The sequence below is a fragment of the Glandiceps talaboti genome, chromosome 10 (assembly GCF_964340395.1).
Source record: "Glandiceps talaboti chromosome 10, keGlaTala1.1, whole genome shotgun sequence".
NCBI classification, from domain to species: Eukaryota; Metazoa; Hemichordata; class Enteropneusta; family Spengelidae; genus Glandiceps; species Glandiceps talaboti.
Window position 1 is genome coordinate 8,375,365 of NC_135558.1, and position 25,680 is coordinate 8,401,044.

General features: G+C 36.2%; 1 long non-coding RNA gene across 1 annotated transcript; it reads right to left on the reverse strand.

Annotated features, from left to right (window-relative positions):
* Nucleotides 1-813: 813 nt before the first annotated feature.
* LOC144441110 (uncharacterized) lies at nucleotides 814-24,008 on the reverse strand. Its single transcript, XR_013481226.1, has 5 exons — nucleotides 23,899-24,008; nucleotides 23,502-23,744; nucleotides 5,329-5,502; nucleotides 3,627-3,754; nucleotides 814-3,050 (listed from the first exon to the last, which is right to left on the reverse strand). It is a non-coding gene; the product is annotated as an uncharacterized LOC144441110 (long non-coding RNA).
* Nucleotides 24,009-25,680: the final 1,672 nt, after the last annotated feature.

Sequence of the window (25,680 nt, forward strand, 5' to 3'; positions counted from 1 at the left end):
AATTACACATAACCATGCAGTTGCTAGGAGATATGTAACTAATGGACGCGCAGAATCATATGAATCATATCTAACTTGATGGATATTAAGTAAAATGTATCTTCTCATGTCTGTAGTACAAATATGATGGGTGTTGATTGTATATTGCATGAAAATATGCATAATTTATGGTTCATGTAGATGATATACCACCAACTAACTGCGGTGATAATATTGATGATATAATGGCACTCGTTTTTCAACAACATATGACGGGTGTGGCTTGCATTTCACGGGACTAATTTGCATAATGAATGATATCTACCAAGCTAACACTACACCAAATGCTACATATTCGCATACGAAAACGTTTGCATGTGTAGTAAATATCTAGTGGCATATCCTACTATTCAGACATATGCACACGTATTCTAAGAATTTGGAGTCGACGTATGTTCATAAGAATAGCATGAAAAACGATGAGAAGATGAACCACTTTTACACATAATATTCACAGCATATTCTCACCATGAATAGCTTAGCATACGCCTATGAATAGGATGTGAATACATGCCTTTTGATAGGAATATGGGCGTATTTTAACCATAATCAGGGCATATTCAGGGAATATGTAAACGTATTATTAACGTAAACTGATGAGAATACTATAGGCATACCCATATGAATATCTTTCATACCCGATGCATACATTTGCATAAATGATTACACAAACACGTTATTAATTAATAATTAGAATAATTTATTAAAGGAGTGTACTCCAGAGGTGATTATCTAAACCATTACAAAACAGAGAAGAAAAGAAATATGTGAAACAATTATCTATATCTAGTTGTCACTTGCTATTTATATGTAGGTAGATATATATATATATATATCATATTGGAATATTGGAATGGGTCGGCTAGGTCCTACCTTTCTCTGAATAACTGATCTATTGTGTTTGCTAATCTATTCACACGAATGCTGTATTGTGACATCAAGTGTATACTCATAAATTCCCATTCAAGAAATAGTTGCTCATCAATGCAGCGACCTCTACGACAATCTCTTAAATCACTTCCTTTTCGTCAAGTTATTCATTCCTCACAAATAGTTGTACGCCCTCTTTTGATGATCAAAGGAGACATAAGCAATAGCCGGTAAAACAAAAGAATCAGAATAATATGATAAATGATAATGAGAGTGAACTATGCTATTTTGAAACTATCATAATTTGATAGTATTAATGTTTCGGTTGCATTGACACTGACCTCGATCAACTTCATACTGAAGAATTGAGTTCATTTAACTATAGTGAACTCTTAGCGGCCGTAATATATCGTCTACGATAATAAGCGATCAATTTCATTTATAGTTTAAGTTTTTTTTTTCTCACAAAAACAATACAAAAGTTCTTCGAAAATAGACAAATAATTAACAAGCCCTTCCTTCTCTTTAGTTACTGACATAAAATACCAATACTAACAATATCAAAGTTAAAGGCACTGACATGCCCAGAATTACAGCTAGTAAATTGGCTCAATGTGCAAACTTGGTGAAATGCACCATGGTTGTCTAGCACAACATGTGATTTATGTAAACTCTTGTAAAACTACATACACACTGGCAGTTTGGTCAGATATTTACATTATTGCCATATCTCTATATGCACATTATGGAAAATTAGTGAAACATTTACACGTAATTCAATACAATAAATTTAACAATATAATCTGAAGAGAGTGAAGACAAAATATGGGAAACACTAATAGTTTTCGCCTTAGACTTGAAGGGCACAAGCTGAGTTTATAAGTACTTCGGTGTAATTTTTTGCAGTATTGTACTTACTGAAGCACACTTAACCACCACCACCACTTGTGATTGACTGAACTCAAACATGGTTGTCATGATATAATTTAAAAAAATATCCGATGATTTCATTTATAATACGTAATGATGTAAAAACATGTTCAGGAAATCTGTACTATGTAATCAACTGTTCTAACGATGCCAGAAGACAATCGTAATGTCATGGGAAACGACATGCATTAATATTAACAATGCACTGGAATGTGGTTTGTTAAAGTATTTTCACTTGAGTAATATGCTTACAAACTCAGCTTGTGCCACTTTAAAACACCCTCCCTTCCCTCAAACTTTACCTAAATTTGTTCAAAGCATTTTAGGGCAAATTCAGTTTTACGGCCGGAGGGGGGGGGGTGGGCTAAGTCATCACTTTTACAAAGCAGATCGGTGGGACGGTTTGACTTATTCCGATATTGAGTTTTGCCTCTCCGAATCAAACTAAGCCCCAGGAGCAGTTATTAACCTTGTAAATTTGAAGAAAAAAATTCGTTCAGCTTTGCCGCAATTATGTAAGGTGCATTTACTTATGTACAATTATGAGGCAGGTTATAACCTTCCATTAATAGTTTATCTTTACACACACACACACACACACACACACATACAAACGTACGCGCATGTGTAATAAATTGAAAACTGGATAGTGCCCAATAAACTCAAGTAAAAACGTTTGGCTAGAATTTGTCATGTACATCATTATGTCAGCAAATCTACAATGTATACAATATCGTTAAAATTGGGACAATAACATTGTGCTGTAGAATAATTTTTGAATTACTAAATAATTGAGGTGTTGAAGACCATATTCCAGTATTCTTTGGCTATTCAACACCATCGCCTTCGGTAATTATAAACACCCCATGACATACACTTGGAGATTGCTTTTAACGTTTTTTTGTTTTTTTTTGTTTTTTTAAAAATAGTAATTGTTTTCATTTAGGGGTGGGGGCTTCTTTCGGAAGGGCTCACAAGGGGAAAAGTTTGTTTCAGTACAACACAAACAATTCCCGGCACATCTCCAGCCGTAAAAATGAACTCTCCCTTAACATGCAATTCATTGATTGTTCGTTTGCTACACAATGTCATCTAGTTCATCTTGTGTTACTTCCAAATTTCCCATTCCGATTCGTCGTCATCAGAACTCATATATAGCACTGTCTTATAAAATATTATTTTCTTCTTGGCCGATTAACTGTCAACCATCTCTGTAGTTTGTGCGAAGTAAAAGATGCCATAGTTTAATTATCTTTAGTATTAGTATTAGGAAAACAATAACAAGTTACACAAATACAACTTTTACTTACTTATCTAAGTGATGATTTTTAGGTAATTATTTTAAAACATATGAATTACATTTCCAGCAACAATTACGCGAGAAATGTACCCATATTATTTGGTAATATACTGTATCTATCCGAAACAAAGTGATATAGAAAAGTCCTACTAATGTCTGTGAAACACACTGAACGTACTTACAATGTAAACTATTTGTATATGTTCATGGTCGATTGAATAGGAGTGACTATATTTAGTCCTGAGTGCATGCAGTGTCATCCGATCCGATGTAACTGTATCGCACCAGTACTGATGAAGGTCAACACAGTCAGTATCACGTCAACACATGGCATTTTCAGTCAAAGTAAATGAATACATGTAAAACGCGCGCTATTTTTGTAAACGTTTCTTTTTTCTTGAAAGAATGATTACAAACTGTGAATACTGATGCTTTGTTTTAAATTTTTATGATGAGAGGTGTAAAAAGGTAAATAACTGTGACGTACCGAAACTCCTCTCAATATTTTTTTAGGGTCGAATCTTCTATCTTCTTATTCAGCAGGTTCAATCTGTATAATTTGCTGACGATAAATTCTCTTCTGAGTGTTTTCAACATCGTCCATCATTGTGGAGCCTACAGATAGTATATATAACACACTAATTACTATATGTAATAGCCGTGTATGTGTTAATTGCCTGTTCAAGAATCAACACATTTATACAATATATATAAACATGAAGTAAAGTAAGATTACAGTAATCTTTCATCAGTATTTTAAAGCCTTCAATCTCGAGGGAAACGGCTCTTTTAATTAACCCAATGTATATTGTTCCCAGGTTTCCGTTTCATTTTCCCTCCAGGATCTAGGAAGCACCGTTAACACTACACTTTTGAAGTGACCCGTTTTAATTGCACACAAAAGGAAAAACTCGTTTTTACCTATTTTATCAATATCTTGCAAAATACCAGCATATTTACCGGTCTTAGTAATTTTAGAGAAAATGTACTAAAATAAATAATTGATTTGTAAATGTTACGGAACTTTGTGAATTTGTTCTTTGTTTTTATAGTGTTCGTAAATATTGTACGACATCTCAAATAAATAAATAGAATTATAAAAATATATATATAAATAAACAAACAAATTATTTAATTAATTATTTTATTAATTAATTAATTAATTGATTGATTGATTAATTAATTAATTAATTAATTAATTGAAACCAAAGCCTTGATACATTCGTAATTTGAGACTTCAAGTTATAAGATAACTAAGATAACTTTTTTAAATATTCGTTAAGTTTATTAAATTAATCGATCAACAGATTGGTCTATTGATTGATCTAATTGATTGATTGATTAATTGACTGACTGATCGATTCAGTATCCACAAAATACACATTCAACTACCAAGTGGTCCTAATGACTTAAACATCCACATATACCACCTCCTCATCACAGTGTAACTGATCCTTTTAACAACCTCCAAATAGCAAACACTGTCTCCTGTGTCTACATCTAGTAGTTCTATCAACCTACTCGTACAGATATATACACATCCATCTTAAAAGACTTTACAATTGATTGATTAATTGGTTAATTAATTGGTTAATTAATTAATAATTAATTAATTAATCAAATAAGTAAGTATGTAAGTAAGTAAGTAAGTAAGCAAGTAATTAACTACTTGGTTGATGATTGAACTAAAATATAGTGAAAGCGTATGTTCACCAAATTCCATACATGTCTATGTTATACGAGATCACTAGATTAATAAAGTGTGCCAGTTTACTAACGGGATTGATTTCAACATCAGATACACATATGTTGTATTCCCGCCTTTTCCCAAGTTTTTGCTTTAATACATCAGTTAATGAATATTCAGAAGACATGCATATGCACTATCAGGAGTAAGGTCACGAAAGAGCAAAGTATGCTATACTTTTGTTACACGTCACTCACTTCTATTGTATACGTTCTTCATTTTTCTCAGTCAATGTTACATGATTTAGATAAAATCCAATCATGGAAATGTGCATAAAAAGTGTCGTGAAAACGGAGACACAATGTATGAACTTCACTTCTGTGTAATTAACCATTTCAAACATTTTCAGTCAGTCTGCTGTTATGGAATACATATACACAATGTAATGACAATGGTACAAAATATTTTTTATCAATTCACTAAAAGAATTTTGTCAACTTACCTACGTGTCTCTCGTTCCTCTATGTCTTCATATGGCAATCGGCACACGGCAGCATTGACAGTGCCATCTTAGCTATATCTACCAAACCAGTTACTAGGATGAATACCTCTGTGATTCTCTCGAAGATCATGAGCGTTCTATCGTTCCGATGATAATACGTTGAAATTGGCGCGACTACACATAAAAAAGACACCTTAACTTAAGCTGCATTATTGTATGATTACCCCATACTGGCATGAACGACCACGCAAACCGTGTAATTGGAACAAACATGTTTAGACGGCTGGGCGGCCCTTCTCAATTTCAAGGAATTTAGAGCACAAAAATTGCGCCAAAAGTCGTTGACCCATTTTAGCCATCAACGTCGCTGAACTTTGAAAATTATATAACTAAACTGTGGTTGACTTGCCGATTTGCTTAACATTGAAATGATCAAAAGTCGTGAACAATACATCAAGAGAAGTATGATTAACTAATCCATACTGAATTTGCTAGCTTTATACTAAGAGTGAGTTATAATATCAATGCTACACTGATGTAATGCCAAGATGAGTAAATGTGAGGTCTCGGGGCGGGCAACTCCCATAGACGGCTATACGGGGAGGGTCCGCGCGAAAGGGGTCGTTTTTTATGCTGATTGGTATCAGAAAGGGTATACTTTTCATGAAGTGTTGGTATCAGAAAGGGTCTGTAAATTAGACTATGTGTTTCAGCCAGTTTTTCTTCCTTGAAAAACTTCTCTCGTCGTTCATGCCACTTCAGATCTAGGGCCACCTTCCCCTGAAAACCCCTGGTTTTAGTCACGTACAGCTAGCATGCAATATTCCTGCAAGTGCAACCATAACCAGACACTCGAGTGTGTCCCCAGCAAAACATCCAAAAATCCAAGAACCGGACCATAATGATCATAATCAACATATAGATGATGATGATGGGGTTATCAGATTTGTAGTCCCACCATCAACACAAGACAACAGAGTGAGTGCTAGTGGACTGAGACGGTCACAGCGAACAGTTCGATTGTACTTAGAATTAAAATGGTATCAGAAAGGGTATCCTTTTTTGCATAAAAGTGGTATCACAACAGTTTGGGTTTTAATGCTTTTGAGGAGCCCCCCCCCCCGTAATGTTACCCATGGAGTTGCCCCCCCCCCGGGGGTGAGGTCGCAACACAATATTGACTTTGAACTTAAATTTCACTCATTGTCATCGTAGTTGTTTGTAGTTTTTGGCTCTTTGGTTTTAACTTCTCGACAGATATCCTCTAAATATACACGTAAATAGATTAAATGACTGAATGTGGTGCTGGCATAAAACTAGCATATTCAGATACTGACGGGACTATCATAATGATGTAGAATAGCATAACCATTTACAAATTAAACGTCGAGGTATGCAGAGTGTCGACTTCAATTGATCGCAAGAAAATTAGAAACCACACAAGCCTACATAAAAAGATTATTGGGGCAATTTATTTGTAGTAGATTAATCAGTAAACAAATAATCTACAAGTATGATATTGTTAGCTTAATAGTAGAAATGATGGATGGGGAACCATGTCATTAACCACACAGAATCGAATTTCTGACCTTTGGAAAGGAAGGGTTACTGTCTAGAAAAACACATGTTCTCTTCCCTGCTACCAGATAGCTTTGGTGATATTTAGGTCATTCAGCTATATGTGGTGATGTGTGAAAGAATTTACAAGTTGGCAAATGTAGGACAACATTGATATAGCGGTAAGACCGTGACACATGGATATGATGATTGTGGACAGCAAAGAAAAGAACACGGCAAAAGAAAGGAGTATGACAATAAATATGTTATAGCCTTTTTGGTTTCGATCAATACATTTCACATAGATCATTTCTTTATCAAAATTTGTGTTTTAATGTTCGTCGGCGCTTAAAATGGTCCGACAATATGAATTGCTTGGGAGTTTACATTGAATGGCCGACAATTCTGCTACTATTTGTATAATTGTTCATGAAACTTTAGCTTTAATTTGTAACAGTATGAATAGTGATGGATGGACAAATGGATTGATCATAGATCATTATACATTGGTCTCTGTACAAAGTATATGATAAACTGCAGTGTAGTCGTGTAACACAATCCAGTTTCGTAGAACGCATGCGTATTGACATCGATTCATCTCCAATTTATAAGATGATGTGATCAAAAGAAGCTAACTTTATAGTTAGTTGCAACATATTGTGTACGATACCCCAACTCACGTATTCAACAACATGAAAACATCTCTTACCCAAGGTGTCATGCGTAATAAAGTTTTAACAATCAGATATAATAACCATTGTCAAATGTTTTGGTTTTGGTGTTAGCTAGCCTAAAAGCCCTGCACTGGGGACTTTGTGTGGGACACATCAAGATCTCAAAATGTCTTAAAATCTGATGAAATTGTGTGCAAATTTAACAATTACACGATAGATGCACAAAGCATTTTTTTACAATATGCACTTCAGCTATTGTGATATTTAGGATATCAATGGAAGCAGGTACAAAACCCGACTTTATCTTTACTCTTCTAAACTTTTGGAAACGAAATTGTATCAAAATATGATATTTACAATTCACCATTCCTAATGCTATGCTTTCATCACAGAATCTATATATTTACGGTCTCATGATTCTATTTCCACCCATAAAACAAAAATAAGTCAGTTAAAGCTTAGTCAGTACATTCTTGTTGTTAGTCGAATAAAACGATGTAAGAACAGTGCAGTTGAAAATGCAAATAAATTCAAAGATGGAAGTCAGTCTGCAAAACTTAATGGACAATAATTGTTTTCAAACAAAACATGATTATTAGGACTGGAATCTGTGTTCGCCCTAAATGCGAGTTAAACTTTGTATATCCTAGGTATCTATATTCGGTCACATTCTATTTTACAGCATAACGATCAGGAACTACAGTGCAGGTTTATTTGAAGTCAATGAGCACTTCGTTGTTTTTTTTTAAATACCTGGTGTTTGTCGTTTAGGCTATTTTTCATCCAATTCTTTATTGTAGAAATATTGTTGTAACTTTGTTAAAAATAAAGATATTGACTCCAAATTTTCCGAGTTTGTCCCTTTAATATTCCTCGTAACATTAAAAACATTAAAGGATAGTTTGTTTACATTATGATGAAATTTGACACCTGCATATATTATTATATCATATTTTTCATATTTTCCTGTACAAGGCAATTTTGATTTTTTTACAATTTGTTTTTACAGTTGTCATCATAAATTTTGTTTTGTGTGTACCCCGTTTTCAACAAAACAGTGCTAATTGCCTGTCTCAGTAACATAAACCCCTCTAAGGAGTTTCTTTCTCGTCCTTCATATCAATTATCAAATAACACAAACTCGAATTCCCTAGCACTTGTAATAAGCTTGAAAGCGTAAAATGAAGAAACGTTCAAAATGGTCAATAAAGGAGAAAAGGCAAAAACGCAAGCTGCGAACTAGAGTGTTTTTTTTCAACAGGGGACACATCATAGCTCACCTTAGTTTTGGAGCCTTCATGTAGCTTAATTTGTATCGAACCGCATGCTAGTTCTTTGATATCCAAGAGAGTAGGTTAAACTAATTGATACAAGCTCAACTTGACAAAATATTTTCACATTTTATGGTATTGTTAGGCAAATACTTTATGACAGGCCTGAAAGCAGGGAATCGTACTTAGAATTCACACCACTTAATCGGAATAACATGCAATTTGCCAATTGGGTCGACATTGATAATATTACATAATTTACTGACTACGTACGACTACGAATTCAAAAAAAGATCCCTGCCCCCGTACTCCCAGTCATGGATGCGATCAATGAAAATGTGAAGTGTAAACACGCAATCGTAATCTCTTGTTTAGGGTTTCAATTATGTAGCTAAAACTGTCAAGTTGTTGTCTTTAGCTTTGTACCAAAACAGGACCGTCGTTAAGAGTCCGTTTTATAATGTATCGACCAAGATAATCATACACTTGGGATTGTGGCAGATGATAGGTTGAGAGACAAGTTGATGAACCTACACACATAGCTTACAAGGTCACAAATAAGTCTCAGACCAAGCAAAGGAATGTGTTCGATACATCTGAAGTAGAAAGGTCGTTTTTCAAATAATTTATTGTGGGTTTTTTTACGAATCTAAGTACATTTGATAAAAAATTCTAGACTTGACACTCTTTTATCTTGTGTGTAAACAGTGCAAAACGTGACACACAATTGTACAAACACATGCGAGCGCGCGCGCGCGCACACACACACACACATATATATAATATATATATATATATATATATATATATATATATATATATATATATATATATAACTCGGTGAGTATATATATATATATATAATAATAATAATAATAATAATAATTAGTAGTAGTAGTTATTATCATTATTATTATTATTATTATTATTATTATTATCATTATTATTATTAATAATAATAATATTATTATTATTATTATCATTATTATTATTAAAAAGGAACGGTTTATGGAGCGCGGCAATATAGTCCTGCTGAGTAACAGATAGGGCATTTCATTTGGGAGTTTATTACATGTAAAAGTGGCGTGAATTGTAATGTCTATATTGAATTCTGGTCGAGTCCACAAAATTCATACGCCTTTGACACATCTCTGCAAGTCGATAGCTTTGCAATGTGCAATGGAATTTTTACCACTCACTGCACTCTATTCAGCCACGGAAACTCATTAATCAATTCAATGAATATTCGCACATAACAATCAAGAACGCATGCGCGTTTCAGAAGCGCGCCCAGCGTATCGAGGTAAATTACCATTCTATTGGAACGAACGAGCCTGATCGAACTGTGCTTTACACATATGCAGGAAAAAAATAAACCTACCATGCTGAAGATAACGTCTACAAGAATCTCCTATTCATTGAAATGTGATAAATTGGTAAGTGTTATTTAATAATCTGAAATATGAAGTTGTATTTATACAGCTATGTAGCTAACGATAGTCTCATTGTTAATATTTCACATGCAATACTTTTACGTTGTTACTATCCGTAATTATTCATGTGTTAGCTTCCCGCTCCAAAACTCAAAAAAGACTGCAGACTTCAGATTCCTTTGCCAATTATCATTGACCACGATGGAAATCAGAGCCTAGAGTGTGATTTTGCATTCGATTAGTTAATTGGTATGTAACATCAAATTGTGCAAGGTCGAGTCCTCTTGAATTTGTGAATTGTATAACTTGTACTTTCTTTACTAATGACATTCACCAGGAAATCGCCATATAAATTGAAAGTAAACACATTTTCTCTATGTTTTTACCAAAGCCGCGGCTGGTCTGATACTTCATGTTTGTCTTTTTAAAAATGATTGCGTATGAAATGTGTTGAACGCATGTACATCCTCAGTTCCGATCAGAATGTTGGCGCGAAAAGCTAACGTGTGAATGAGCTTGCACATCGATCAGAAACACGACATCTTGCATGTCTCTCTATTCGGAATGGCCGACAGCCAATCATTGGTAGCCACTAGTGAACACGGTGAAATGAATGCGTGTAGGTTACGCCTCTTTCGGAGTCATGTTGATGTCATTTGATGACACGATTCTCAACAATACCCTAAGGCGGGAAACGCATTTGTCAAGTAATTCAATCTGACTTTCTCAGTACCAAACAATAGCTTATAATGTCAGGTTTTATGACTTCTGTCGAAGTAGAGTTGACTCCGATCCCTGGTCCCGGTAATGTCACATGAGAAATAAAATTTCCCGCGGTTCGAAGTAAATAGCCTTGGTGTGACTTAACTACAGCACAGGTCAATTCAATTGGAAGCAAGCTTGCATACATGTAGGTGTTCTCTGCAAACCCAGTGGTATTTAAATGAAAATATGTGGACGATGATTTGTGCATCCACTTTCAATTTTCGAAATATTTAGTATTTGGTTTGTATTTTATTTACCTTTTTAACATTTTTCTTAAATCCCAGTCTAGTTCAGTATAGAAATACCACAGTCTATAATTTAATTAATGAAGATGTCAGTAGGTCTAATGTTGAAATGGCGATTAACTTTGCGTAAGGAGTGTAAATTATATATACATCATGACGTGTTTTGGTCTACGTCATTCTAGGACAATTAGCATTGGTAGATGACAAGCATTTCTGATATAAATATACAGTAGCTGCAACTGAAATGAAATCGAACTTGTACCCAATGACTAGGGGTATCTCATCACTCCACACACGTGCATGATCGTGTACATTAAAACATGTATCTATCAAACAACCCGGACTAAGTCATCAGAATGAGGGCCCCGAGTATAAGATACCGTAGATAATGCACCACAGGACTATTCATTGTTTGTGGTCATCTTTCATTTTAATCACAACCGAATAATTTTTAGAAGAATGTAATGAAGGAGGATTAATGTAAAGAATTGTTTGTACATTTCCCTCCAAGTAATCAATAGAAAGGTCATGTTTTGAAACGAAATATTCACTGTATTATTTTTACTTTATCATTTATAGGGTGCCAACCTGAACCTCTGACGAAGCAATCGTGATCTGACAGACCAGACAAGCATGTGACGTATGTGACCTTGTGAAAACCCTGGGTCAGGAATACATTAACTTCATTAAAGGAGGCAGCAATGGGAATATCCTTGTAAGTGACAAAGTTCATTTTTCCGACAAGAAATACATATACGATACATATGCACAGTATCAGTTTCTCCAACTCGAATTACATACACAGGACAGAAGGGCATCATGATTTCACATGTCAACACAACTATAACAACTAATATATAAATCTGATATTGCCATATGTCGGTCAGGCATCGTCAGCTTTCTCGTATACATTTGTTCGTGAACCTCACACATAAGAGAAGACAATTCAAAATTCAAAGATGCAGTATGTTATACACAATATATATATATATATATATATATATATATATATATATATATATATATATATATATATATATAGGAAGTCAGTGGTAAGATTTGTCCGTAGTACAGTGCTCGATACGTCTGCACGCAGAGCGGAGTATATGTTGAGGGTAGAAGAAAATCAAGTCGGGTTTTTCGTCTCTACAAGCCTGTTTCGTGAGTAAATCACTCGTCAGGAGATGTTGATGTACATCAACATCTCCTGACGAGTGATTTACTCACGAAACAGGCTTGTAGAGACGAAAAACCCGACTTGATTTTCTTCTACCCTCAACATATATATATGTATATATATATATATATATATATATATATATATATATATATATATATATATATATATATATATATATATATATATATATATATATATATATATATATATATATGTGTATACACATTGTGTGCATGTGTGTTTGTGAGCGAATTAAGATATAGGTCAAAAGATTTATACTTTTCACTTTTTCAAACAGATTTTTTTGCAGAAGGACTTGATGTGTGCTTTGGCAAGGTCATCTATATCGTGATATTATTATAAAACTACATCACGAGGTCATACGAAGGACATCTTTGTAGCCATTTTACAGAGTTGCATGACCTACATAGATAGGTCAATGGTCTGTATACTGTTAATACTATTTATTTACATGGTCCAACAATTACTATAACGTCCCAGGCGAAAAGTTACAAAGTGCGTTTAATATGAATATTGTTAAGGAAAAAACCTGAAAAAGTGTGTCTCAGTGTCTCAGAAACAAAAGACTCATTAGGAATATAATGTATGTGACTTTATTCTGTTGTTTGGTTGTATTGTGTGCACTATGGTTGTTGCATTGTACCTCATTGTATCCCTGTAGCTGTTTAATATGGCAAACGGTGGTTACTAGCTGTGACTTTCACTGAGGGGTCAACGGTCGGTACTGTGTTTCAGTCTAGTGATGAGGATGGTTGTTGTGTTGTATATTGTGTGCACTATGGCTGTTGCATTATACCTCATAGTATCCCTGTAGCTGTTTTAAATGGCAAACAGTGGTTACTAGCTGTGACTTTCACTGAGGGGTCAACGGTCGGTACTGTGTTTCAGTCTAGTGATGAGGATGGTTGTTGTGTTGTATATTGTGTGCACTATGGCTGTTGCATTGTACCTCATAGTATCCCTGTAGCTGTTTTAAATGGCAAACGGTGGTTACTAGCTGTGACTTTCACTGAGGGGTCAACGGTCGGTACTGTGTTTCAGTCTAGTGATGAGGATGGTTGTTGTGTTGTATATTGTGTGCACTATATAGCTGTTGCATTGTACCTCATAGTATCCCTGTAGCTGTTTTAAATGGCAAACGGTGGTTACTAGCTGTGACTTTCACTGAGGGGTCAACGGTCGGTACTGTGTTTCAGTCTAGTGATGAGGATGGTTGTTGTGTTGTATATTGTGTGCACTATGGCTGTTGCATTGTACCTCATAGTATCCCTATAGCTGTTTTAAATGGCAAACGGTGGTTACTAGCTGTGACTTTCACTGAGGGGTCAACGGTCGGTACTGTGTTTCAGTCTAGTGATGAGGATGGTTGTTGTGTTGTATATTGTGTGCACTATGGCTGTTGCATTGTACCTCATAGTATCCCTGTAGCTGTTTTAAATGGCAAACGGTGGTTACTAGCTGTGACTTTCACTGAGGGGTCAACGGTCGGTACTGTGTTTCAGTCTAGTGATGAGGATGGTTGTTGTGTTGTATATTGTGTGCACTATGGCTGTTGCATTGTACCTCATAGTATCCCTGTAGCTGTTTTAAATGGCAAACGGTGGTTACTAGCTGTGACTTTCACTGAGGGGTCAACGGTCGGTACTGTGTTTCAGTCTAGTGATGAGGATGGTTGTTGTGTTGTATATTGTGTGCACTATGGCTGTTGCATTGTACCTCATAGTATCCCTGTAGCTGTTTTAAATGGCAAACGGTGGTTACTAGCTGTGACTTTCACTGAGGGGTCAACGGTCGGTACTGTGTTTCAGTCTAGTGATGAGGATGGTTGTTGTGTTGTATATTGTGTGCACTATGGCTGTTGCATTGTACCTCATAGTATCCCTGTAGCTGTTTTAAATGGCAAACGGTGGTTACTAGCTGTGACTTTCACTGAGGGGTCAACGGTCGGTACTGTGTTTCAGTCTAGTGATGAGGATGGTTGTTGTGTTGTATATTGTGTGCACTATGGCTGTTGCATTGTACCTCATAGTATCCCTGTAGCTGTTTTAAATGGCAAACGGTGGTTACTAGCTGTGACTTTCACTGAGGGGTCAACGGTCGGTACTGTGTTTCAGTCTAGTGATGAGGATGGTTGTTGTGTTGTATATTGTGTGCACTATGGCTGTTGCATTGTACCTCATAGTATCCCTGTAGCTGTTTTAAATGGCAAACGGTGGTTACTAGCTGTGACTTTCACTGAGGGGTCAACGGTCGGTACTGTGTTTCAGTCTAGTGATGAGGATGGTTGTTGTGTTGTATATTGTGTGCACTAAGGCTGTTGCATTGTACCTCATAGTATCCCTGTAGCTGTTTTAAATGACAAACGGTGGTTACTAGCTGTGACTTTCACTGAGGGGTCAACGGTCGGTACTGTGTTTCAGTCTAGTGATGAGGATGGTTGTTGTGCTGTATATTGTGTGCACTATGGCTGTTGCATTGTACCTCATAGTATCCCTGTAGCTGTTTAAAATGGCAAACGGTGGTTACTAGCTGTGACTTTCACTGAGGGGTCAACGGTCGGTACTGTGTTTCAGTCAAGTGATGAGGATGGTTGTTGTGCTGTATATTGTGTGCACTATGGTTGTTGCATTGTACCTCATAGTATCCCTGTAGCTGTTTTAAATGGCAAACGGTGGTTACTAGCTGTGACTTTCACTGAGGGGTCAACGGTCGGTACTGTGTTTCAGTCTAGTGATGAGGATGGTTGTTGTGTTGTATATTGTGTGAACTATGGTTGTTGCATTGTACCTCATATTATACGTCACCTGTCTCCAATCTCGCATTCTGATTGGTCGAGAGCCCTGCAGATACACAGGCGTATTTTTCACCAACAGCCGTATTTTTGCTTGTTGTATCACGTGATCACTACACGTCCCCTTGTAAACAAATCTAGCAGACAACTAGAGATCGAGCTATAACCAGCATTTCCAATGCCAAATTTGTTGTCAATCGAACAAAATATCACCGTTTTATACATTGTAACAAGTCTTTGAACTGTACTTTTCATGTCACAGGGAAATAGTCAAAAATTCCACACACAACCGTGAAAGTCCAGTGACGGCGAACGCACGGTCGTCACGCGATCGTAAACATGAATTCCTAAATTTATGAAGGATATGAAAATCACCACCACAAAGGGTGTAATTTTTGCTTAACTAGAACAACAAAGCATATCACGAACATTTATGTACATTTAATGGAATACAGTACGCAAAACAAAGACGCACTCATTTTTCAGCTGATGGTTATTAAGTTTGAATAAATCGCTGAGTGATATGCAAATAGTAAACATTACGTCATACTACTGAGCAAACGCGCACTCTGATTGGATGATAAAGTTAAGGCTGACATGTAAACAACCGCATTGCAGTTATCAGAGAGGTGCATGATACTACGCTCGACAGTATAACGCGGAAGTGATTTTATTTTAACATGAAACAGCATTTTTAGACATTCAAAAATGGATTCATAGTCGCAGGTGACGTATAAGTATGTTATTTGCCAAATACTGTTCCACATCTTGCTGCTCGAGGTAATTTTTCTGGTATAACGGCTCGCCTCCGGCTCTCCGTTATACCAGAAAAAATACCTCTCGCAGCAAGATATGGAACGGTATTTGGCAAATAACATATACGTATCCCTGTAGCTGTTTTAAATGGCAAACGGTGGTTACTAGCTGTGACTTTCACTGAGGGGTCAACGGTCGGTACTGTGTTTCAGTCTAGTGATGAGGATGGTTGTTGTGTTGTATATTGTGTGCACTATGGCTGTTGCATTGTACCTCATAGTATCCCTGTAGCTGTTTTAAATGGCAAACGGTGGTTACTAGCTGTGACTTTCACTGAGGGGTCAACGGTCGGTACTGTGTTTCAGTCAAGTGATGAGGATGGTTGTTGTGCTGTATATTGTGTGCACTATGGTTGTTGCATTGTACCTCATAGTATCCCTGTAGCTGTTTTAAATGGCAAACGGTGGTTACTAGCTGTGACTTTCACTGAGGGGTCAACGGTCGGTACTGTGTTTCAGTCTAGTGATGAGGATGGTTGTTGTGTTGTATATTGTGTGCACTATGGCTGTTGCATTGTACCTCATAGTATCCCTGTAGCTGTTTTAATTGGCAAACAGAATTACAATAGACAAAAACTGATACCACAAATTACATATTTGAATTAAGCCACTGTTCATATAAAAATCACCTAAATTTTTATTTTTTGTTTCGTTTCAATTCGTTTCGTTTTGATGCAGCGATTGCCATAAATCCTGTCATCCACTTTAACCAAGTCTCAGCTAGTCTGTGTCAGACATAAGCTGGTGACAAATCACTGTCATCCATTTTAACCAGGTCTCAGCTAGTCTGTGTCAGACATAAGCTGGTGACAAATCACTGTCATCCATTTTAACCAGGTCTCAGCTAGTCTGTGTCAGACATAAGCTGGTGACAAATCACTGTCATCCATTTTAACCAAGTCTCAGCTAGTCTGTGTCAGACATAAGCTGGTGACAAATCACTGTCATCCATTTTAACCAAGTCCCTGCTAGTCTGTGTCAGACATAAGCTGTGACAAATCATTGTCATCCATTTTAACCAAGTCTCAGCTAGTCTGTGTCAGACATAAGCTGGTGACAAATCACTGGCATCCATTTTAACCAAGTCTCAGCTAGTCTGTGTCAGACATAAGCTGGTGACAAATCGCTGTCATCCATTTTAACCAAGTCTCAGCTAGTCTGTGTCAGACATAAGCTGGTGACAAATCACTGTCATCCATTTTAACCAAGTCTCAGCTAGTCTGTGTCAGACATAAGCTGGTGACAAATCACTGTCATCCATTTTAACCAAGTCTCAGCTAGTCTGTGTCAGACATAAGCTGGTGACAAATCATTGTCATCCATTTTAACCAAGTCTCAGCTAGTCTGTGTCAGACAAAAGCTGTGACAAATCAATGTCATCCATTTTAACCAAGTCTCAGCTAGTCTGTGTCAGACATAAGCTGGTGACAAATCATTGTCATCCATTTTAACCAAGTCTCAGCTAGTCTGTGTCAGACAAAAGCTGTGACAAATCAATGTCATCCATTTTAACCAAGTCTCAGCTAGTCTGTGTCAGACATAAGCTGGTGACAAATCACTGTCGTCCATTTTAACCAAGTCTCAGCTAGTCTGTGTCAGACATAAGCTGGTGACAAATCACTGTCATCCATTTTAACCAAGTCCCTGCTAGTCTGTGTCAGACATAAGCTGGTGACAAATCATTGTCATCCATTTTAACCAAGTCTCAGCTAGTCTGTGTCAGACAAAAGCTGTGACAAATCAATGTCATCCATTTTAACCAAGTCTCAGCTAGTCTGTGTCAGACATAAGCTGTGACAAATCATTGTCATCCTTTTTTACCAAGTCTCAGCTAGTCTGTGTTAGACATAAGTTGGTGACAAACCATTGTCGTCCACTGCCATCCATTTATCTAAGACAGGTAACACCTCTGTGAGGATGGCCACACAACTCAGACCTTTTAAATATGTACTGTGTAGGGAGAATCAATAAAGAGGGTTTTGTGGTGTGAGGGTCAGCAATCTCTAATAGTTTGGCCACACAACTCAGACCTTTTAAATATGTACTGTGTAGGGATAGAAAGTAAAGAGGGTTTTGTGGTGTGATGGTCAGCAATCTCTAATACTTTGGCCACACAACTCAGAACTTTAAAATAGGTACTGTGTAGGGATAATTTAGTGTAGAGGTACTGTGGTGTGACGGTCAGCAATCTCCATGAGGATGGCCACACAACTCAGACCTTTTAAATATGTACTGTGTAGGGATAGAAAGTAAAGAGGGTTTTGTGGTGTGACGGTCAGCAATCTCTAATACTTTGGCCACACAACTCAGAACTTTAAAGTATGTACTGCGTAGGAATAATTTAGTGTAGAGGTACTGTGGTGTGACGGTCAACAATCTCTATAAGGATGGCCACACAACTCAGAACTTTAAAACATGTACTGTGTAGGGAGAAACAATAAAGAGGGTTTTGTGGTGTGAGGGTCGCGATATCAGCAATCTCTAATAGTTTGGCCACACAACTCAGACCTGTGAAATATGTAATGTGTAGGAATAATTCAGTTTAGAGGTACTGTGGTGTGAGGGTCAACAATCTCTATGAGGATGGCCACACAACTAAGACCTTTTAAATATGTACTGCGAAGGGATAAAAAGTAAAGAGGGTTTTGTGGTGTGAGGGTCAGCAATCTCTAATAGTTTGGCCACACAACTCAGAACATTTAAATATGTACTGTGTAGGGATAATTTAGTGTAGCGGTACTGTGGTGTGACGGTCAACAATCTCTATAAGGATGGCCACACAACTCAGACCTTTTAAATATGTACTGTGTAGGGATAAAAGTAAAGAGGGTTTTGTGGTGTGAGGGTCAGCAATCTCTAATAGTTTGGCCACACAACTCAGACCTGTAAAATATGTACTGTGTATAGGGATATAAAGTGTAGAGGGTTTTGTGGTGTGTTTGTGTCAGACATAAGCTGTTGACAGATCACCATCATCAATTTTAACCAAGTGTCAGGTAGTATTTGTCAGACACATAATGTTGTTCTATTCTACCATACCTCATAGTATATGTAGTTATTTGAAGTGGCAATTTGCATCAAATATGTGACCTCCACGAATAGGTTAACTGTCAGTATGAGTGTGTTTCAATGTAGTGATCTCTTGGTTCTATTAATAATGTATGGGGTAATGTTACTGTGCGGAATAGTATATCTCCAGAGAGCTAACATACATTCAAGGTCAGTCCAGTGGATAGCACACATTGCTACAGTCCTTGTATAAATATACTCTGAAGAGAAAAATAGAGAAGTACATTTGTTCTACAACTGGATTTGAGAACAATGCACATCTCCTCAAATTGTCAAAAGCTTAAAAACATTCTTTTCCGCTAATACAACCATTCGTTACATAATGGTTTTCAATTCGACTTGAAACAGTTTATATTTAACTGGTCAATACCAAATGTCTTGATATACAAAAGATTGCCACCTTATTTACATGTCAAGCACGGGTCAATACCAAATGTCTTGATAAACAAGAGAATGCCATCTTATTTACATGTCATATTAATTTAAGCACTAGTCAATACCAAATGTTTTGATATACAAAAGATTTCCATCTTATTTACATATCATATTCATTTTAGCAATCACCCTTTATTGTTTTCTCTTTATTATAGACCTTGAGGAGCATGGTGATGTTACTCATAAGGGAACTAGGTGAAAATGCATAAGCAACGGTCATAGACCTTGACAACAGTTCCAAAGTGTAGATGAACGACGAAGACGAGATGGAATAAACATTGAATTCTCTATTTTCTCTTGTTTAACCAATGTCTGTGTCACACACAAGCTAATCACATTGACGTCCATTCTGCTAACCGAATATCGGCTTATATATGTCATGCACACAATGTACATTGTGTATTGTTAGTATGCACACTACGAAATTTCGTGATAGATCTTAATAGTTGTTACAGATGGATATAATTTCTATATTTTCACCATTACAGTTGCTCTAAAATATGCCCATCAAACGAACACTATTGTTGCCTGGCCCTAGTGTTCCTCTTTGATTTGTCAACATTTTATGAAAAAAAATTGAGTTATTAAAACAGTTTTGCTTATCATAAATAAAATGTATAGGTCGTCCTTGTTACAACCATATATGTAACACATTGCTATTTTTATTTACAATGATATACACATTGCTATTTGTATATTCACAAAGACACAATTACGAAATTTGAAGCTACAACATTGCACTTTTTGACTTTCTGCGATAATATCTATATTCGTCTGAAAGTTTAACATTTTGAATAAAAGATTAGGGAGAGCCTTCCCCGACAAAGAGATTTTTATATGATAACAATCTAAAATCGGACATTTAATAAAAAACTTAAAGATAAAGATATTGAGAGAGGGCTTCCCACAACGAAGCGTTTCTATCTAATATTATCGACAATATCAGCTAAATATCTAACATTTTGAATATCTTTTTGACTGACTACTCAGATGAGGGAGGGCTTTTCCCGACCGACAAAGCGTTTTTATTCGACAGTATCGTCTAAAAATCGAACCCTTTGAATGACTTACACAGATTTGAGGTTGAGGTCTGGCCTTCCACGACAAAGAGTTTTTATCCGATAGTATCATCTAAAAATCTAATATTGTTAAAAACTTAGACTACACAGAAGATAGAGGGTATTTCCCGACAAGATTTTCTGTAACCATCGTAAATATTTGACCTTTATCGATAATCCGGTCATGAAATTTTGTGCAATGTCGCGCTTGCATGAGTTCAGCATTCCCGTTAATTTCTTTTATCTCACAGGTTGCAGTATAGAGAATGCAAGTATTCAATAAGTAATCAAAACAATGCTTCTGTTTTTACTTGTATCCTATACTTCCAGTCTACTTCTGTTTGTTATGTCGACAGCTTTTTTGTTAGTCTGTAAGGTACGCCGTGACGGGACGCCCTCACACATCGGCCAAACCCTCCTTGAGAGGAGGTCGGTAAGGGCAGAACGTCACGACGTATCTTACAGTCTACTTTTTTGTGTGTAACATTCATCAGGAAATCGTTTTTCAAAATAACGTGAGTTCTATTCGTGGTCGTATGCATGTAGGTACAGTGATGCACTCAATATCTATTGGGATCGTGTCCGTAGAGTGACGCTGTCTGGTAAATGTAGACTATATGGCCGTAAATCATCACTTATATTGACACCAAATGTCCATTTTAAAAGATAAAAAAATGAATATGTGGAAAGGGGGCTAACATTATTTTCTGAAGTCATTACTAGAGGGCGCTACACTAGGAGAAATGTTTTCTTGATTTCCTTGAATTTCTTTGGGATTTTATCATACAGTCGTTGGTGGCGCTGTTTATAAGAAAAATAATTGCGATCATTTCATTTGAATTCATTTTTGTTTTCCACTTACTCTCGGCTATTCAGCTCACCACTGATGGATCGCTTGTTGGCCGGGGTAGACTGGTGGTGGATAGTCTTAGTAACCGAGACTGTATACACAGTTGCCACTTGGACAACCAACACAAATGTGTTCGCTTTAAGTGGTTGCCATTACCAAAAACCTTAGACAATCCGGACAATAATGTGATGTAATGCTACACGTGACATATGAAAAAACTGGTGAGGTATATGAGCCAATTAGTTTTTATACCTATATTTGATTCAATACAAATTCTGGAATGTTCAGAGTATCATATCGGATATGTAATAGGTATTCTCCGTTACATACACACATATGAATGTCAGTATGATCTTCTCGAACAAGAATGTGCACGAGTCATAAATGACATATTCTTATTAAAAATACGTCTGGACATATTGTTCGTAACAGGGGACATATACTCATGAATGTTTGCACTCCCACACATAAATATCCCGAACAAGAATATGTATGAGTACAAACATATTCTTATTCATAATACTATTCCAGCGTATTCAGGCTTCCATATTGGGTTTGCCTAAATATTCTTTGCAAAATACTTTAGGGAATATGAGAATGAATATGTATGTCACTTTACCCAACATATTCACTTTAAAATACTACGCATATGCAATATTCCGAAATATTCCGTAATATTCACACTGGCATACGTAAGCATACAGAGATATAAGAATATTTCAGCATACTTCTGGCATACATGAAGTATTGCTGACATATGCTTGTTCGCATAGTACTGAATATGCAGCATTTGGTGCAGTGTAATGATACACATTACTGATGTGTGGCTCAGATATCATTTGCATTTTCTAGTTCAATTTATGATACCATGACAGATGAGGTCTAACAAAATCATTGATGTGGCCTTTTATTTTAGATATCTATTGCAAAAGAAAATGATACAAATTAGTTATGTGCACAAAATCATGAAAATTTTCTTTTTGGCCAAATAGTTTTTCGTTCCGGTTACCAACCCCCACCTAGTTTTCACGCTGACCCTAAACCTTTTTTTTACGTATTCGAGAAAAATAATAATAAAATCGCGAAAATCAGTAAGTCTCGCAAGAAATAGTGAGTACGGAAACTGACATCAACTTAAAAAGAAAATATAAAACTATTCTTCCAATCTGTAATGGCTGTACATCTGATAGGAAGAAATAAATAACACAGAGGCCATTTGGAAAACAATGGAAAACCTGAACTAGACACTCGCACATGAAAAAAATATAATAAAATATAATAAAAATCTACCTACCCTACCTATTTTAAAATTGAATGTAATCGGAACCACACAATTTTTTTACGCCTTATAGTAGTATGGATAGTTTAAAAATTTTAAAAGTTCCCCTTGAGTACACGTAGTATATGGAATATACACTGTAGGTATTATTATTCAAATACCGTTCTTGTTGAGGACACTCAGCCTTAGCCTGCGGTCGGATTCCTAGGTGTATTTTTCTTTGTAACGTAGTGTCATATGTCACAGTGAACGGGCGCTCATTACATAGCCGCGTGGTTAGACGTTATAGCCTCGGGAACAAGTAGGTGAACAAATAAATATTGCTTTTTGGTCTTTCCAACTATGGGTTGAGTTTCCAATATGCAGCATGGGGACGGTATTTCGATAGCCTGGATATCTCGTCGACGTACAAGGTGTGGTGAAATTACGTATCTGGGTCATTAGAGTTTGGCTGCTTGAAGTTTTTATATCAAAATCTTAGAACTTGAATGTATAGGACAGTCAGAACTTTAACTGAGCTTAAGCAGTTTGAATTTGACATTGCGCCGTGTGAACGATCGATGATAAGATCACCACAAGGGTCAAGGGTTAATGCAAACTGTATTGTTGAAAATGTACAGCTTAGTTCCTTCTTCTATACAGCTAGCCGTGTGGTAACTTTTACACCTACCTTGTCATTTCAAGCATAGGAGTACATTATATATCAATTTAATATGTATGGTTCACTTACCGTTCGTCAGAGTGCTAGAAAAGAAGAGGAGATCGGTAGCAGCCGGGTGTTGACAGTGTGGTGTCGATTACGAGGTCTTCTATCAGTAAAAAAACTAACAAATGTTTTACTTCAGTTGTAGTAAATTCTGAGGTTCTCGTACGTCAAATTCCGCAGGGCATGCGAAATGTTTTTTTTTCCAGATTATATATCTCCTAGCGCAGACGAGAATTTGTCGAGCATTAAGTTACATTTCTTTTCACGCTGAAAATAAAATAAATGCATATGTTTTTGATTCTGACGATCTACGATACGTGTAAGACAAACTCGAACAGCCTAAAGTCAAATATTTCATCATAACTTTAAAGTTTTGACCACCTTTTGGCGATAATTAGACTAAATACACTATTTCACTTACCTATTCATTTCTGATTTTTGAGTTGGTGTTGTTGAATGTTGTCGTCGTCACTATAGCAGGAAGGTTTTGTTTACCACAGTCTAGTAGACAGTCACCATGGAGGATTTTGTCGTCACGGGTCACCGAAGTTCAGGCCTCACTTTGCAAATAAAATATTTCCCCGCTATTGTTATATTCTTACCGAACGTACAGAGCTGCACGATCAACAAAACAGATTCTGTCAGATTATAACTCCTTCATTTTAATAGAGGCAATTCTTTCCCCCTATTATTTTTTGAGCATTTGCTCCAGGTATTTGATTTTCTTGTTTTGCATCGTAGTCTTTATATATATTTATTTCTAAGCTGTTTTGTGCTTTTGGCTCACATGACCTCCTTTATTCGTTCTTACGTATTTCTGTAACCCTCCTCCGGGGATAAACGGATGTATGTTCCGTTATTGGACTTAATAATAGAAAGACTTAATACTTCATTGAATTCGAAGTATTCTACGATAACGCAATGGAAGAAGCAAGTCTGAAAATACCCTCATCGTTTGACTATCAGAATACTATTGGTGGACTGTTTACAGGGAGCCTTCTGTAATTGTAGGGCAAGGAGGCGAGGGCATTGATGGTAGATCTTTTAAATTTGTTCTCGATTGACGGCCAAATATTAGAAAAACTAAATGGACAGAGAGAGTCACACATTTCGTAATGAATCATTTCGTAACTTTGCATTGTTTTGTGATTTTGGCATGCCATTATTGCAACACCCCTACCATTTCACATACATTTTTTTACATATCAGTTCAATGATTGCTGGACACCACGCAAATAATCACACGCACACACACACACACACAAATATATATATATATATATATATATATATATATATATATATATATATATATATATATATATATAGTTTTGTAGGGCAAACTATTACGCTCTGCCACTGCGGTATAGAGCACTGTCTTATAGCAGATTGATACTCACCGAGTTATATATATATATATATATATATATATATGTGTGTGTGTGTGTGTGTGTGTGTGTGATTATTTGCATTTGCATATATATATATATATATATATATATATATATATATATATATATATATATATATATATATATATATATATATATATATATATATATATTCTTAAAAATCTAACTTTCAAAGTTACGTGTTTTCTAACACATAGTGGAGAATGCTTTCTGGCAGCCTGACCATGGATGAACTCACTCATGAGAATGCGAATTCAGCAGTTGTAGTTCAAGTGTGATATGGAATTTGGCTGTTTCAACCGCACCACATGCTTATATGGAGCTGGATCATTGTCTTTGTTGACAAATCAGATGATTACTGGGGATACTGTTGATAGTGCAACCCTCTAGTGTTAAGGGGTCTCAAGTTCAAATTGATGCTGTCTCATTTTCTGACTGTGTTTACTACAAATGGGGACGAAGATGTTATAATTTTACACTGATGAAAAGAGAGGAGTGGGTCGCACATAGAAGAAAGGGGAACAGTGTAGTGAAGCATTGCAATTTCATAATACACAAAACCTATGGCATTTTTGATAACTGACAGGTTGGGATAAAACATTTTTTTTTATTGCTATCTAACCTCTATAGTGTTTTCGCATTTTTGAGAATTAATTGCAGTTTTCGAAGCCCCTAGTTGTTTAGAAGACACTGCATCTTTTATTTGACTTATCATAGTTTCATATGAGACATTTACAGAGGAGGCATAAACTACTCTCTAAATTTTGGTTATGTGTTCTCCCAAAACCGTC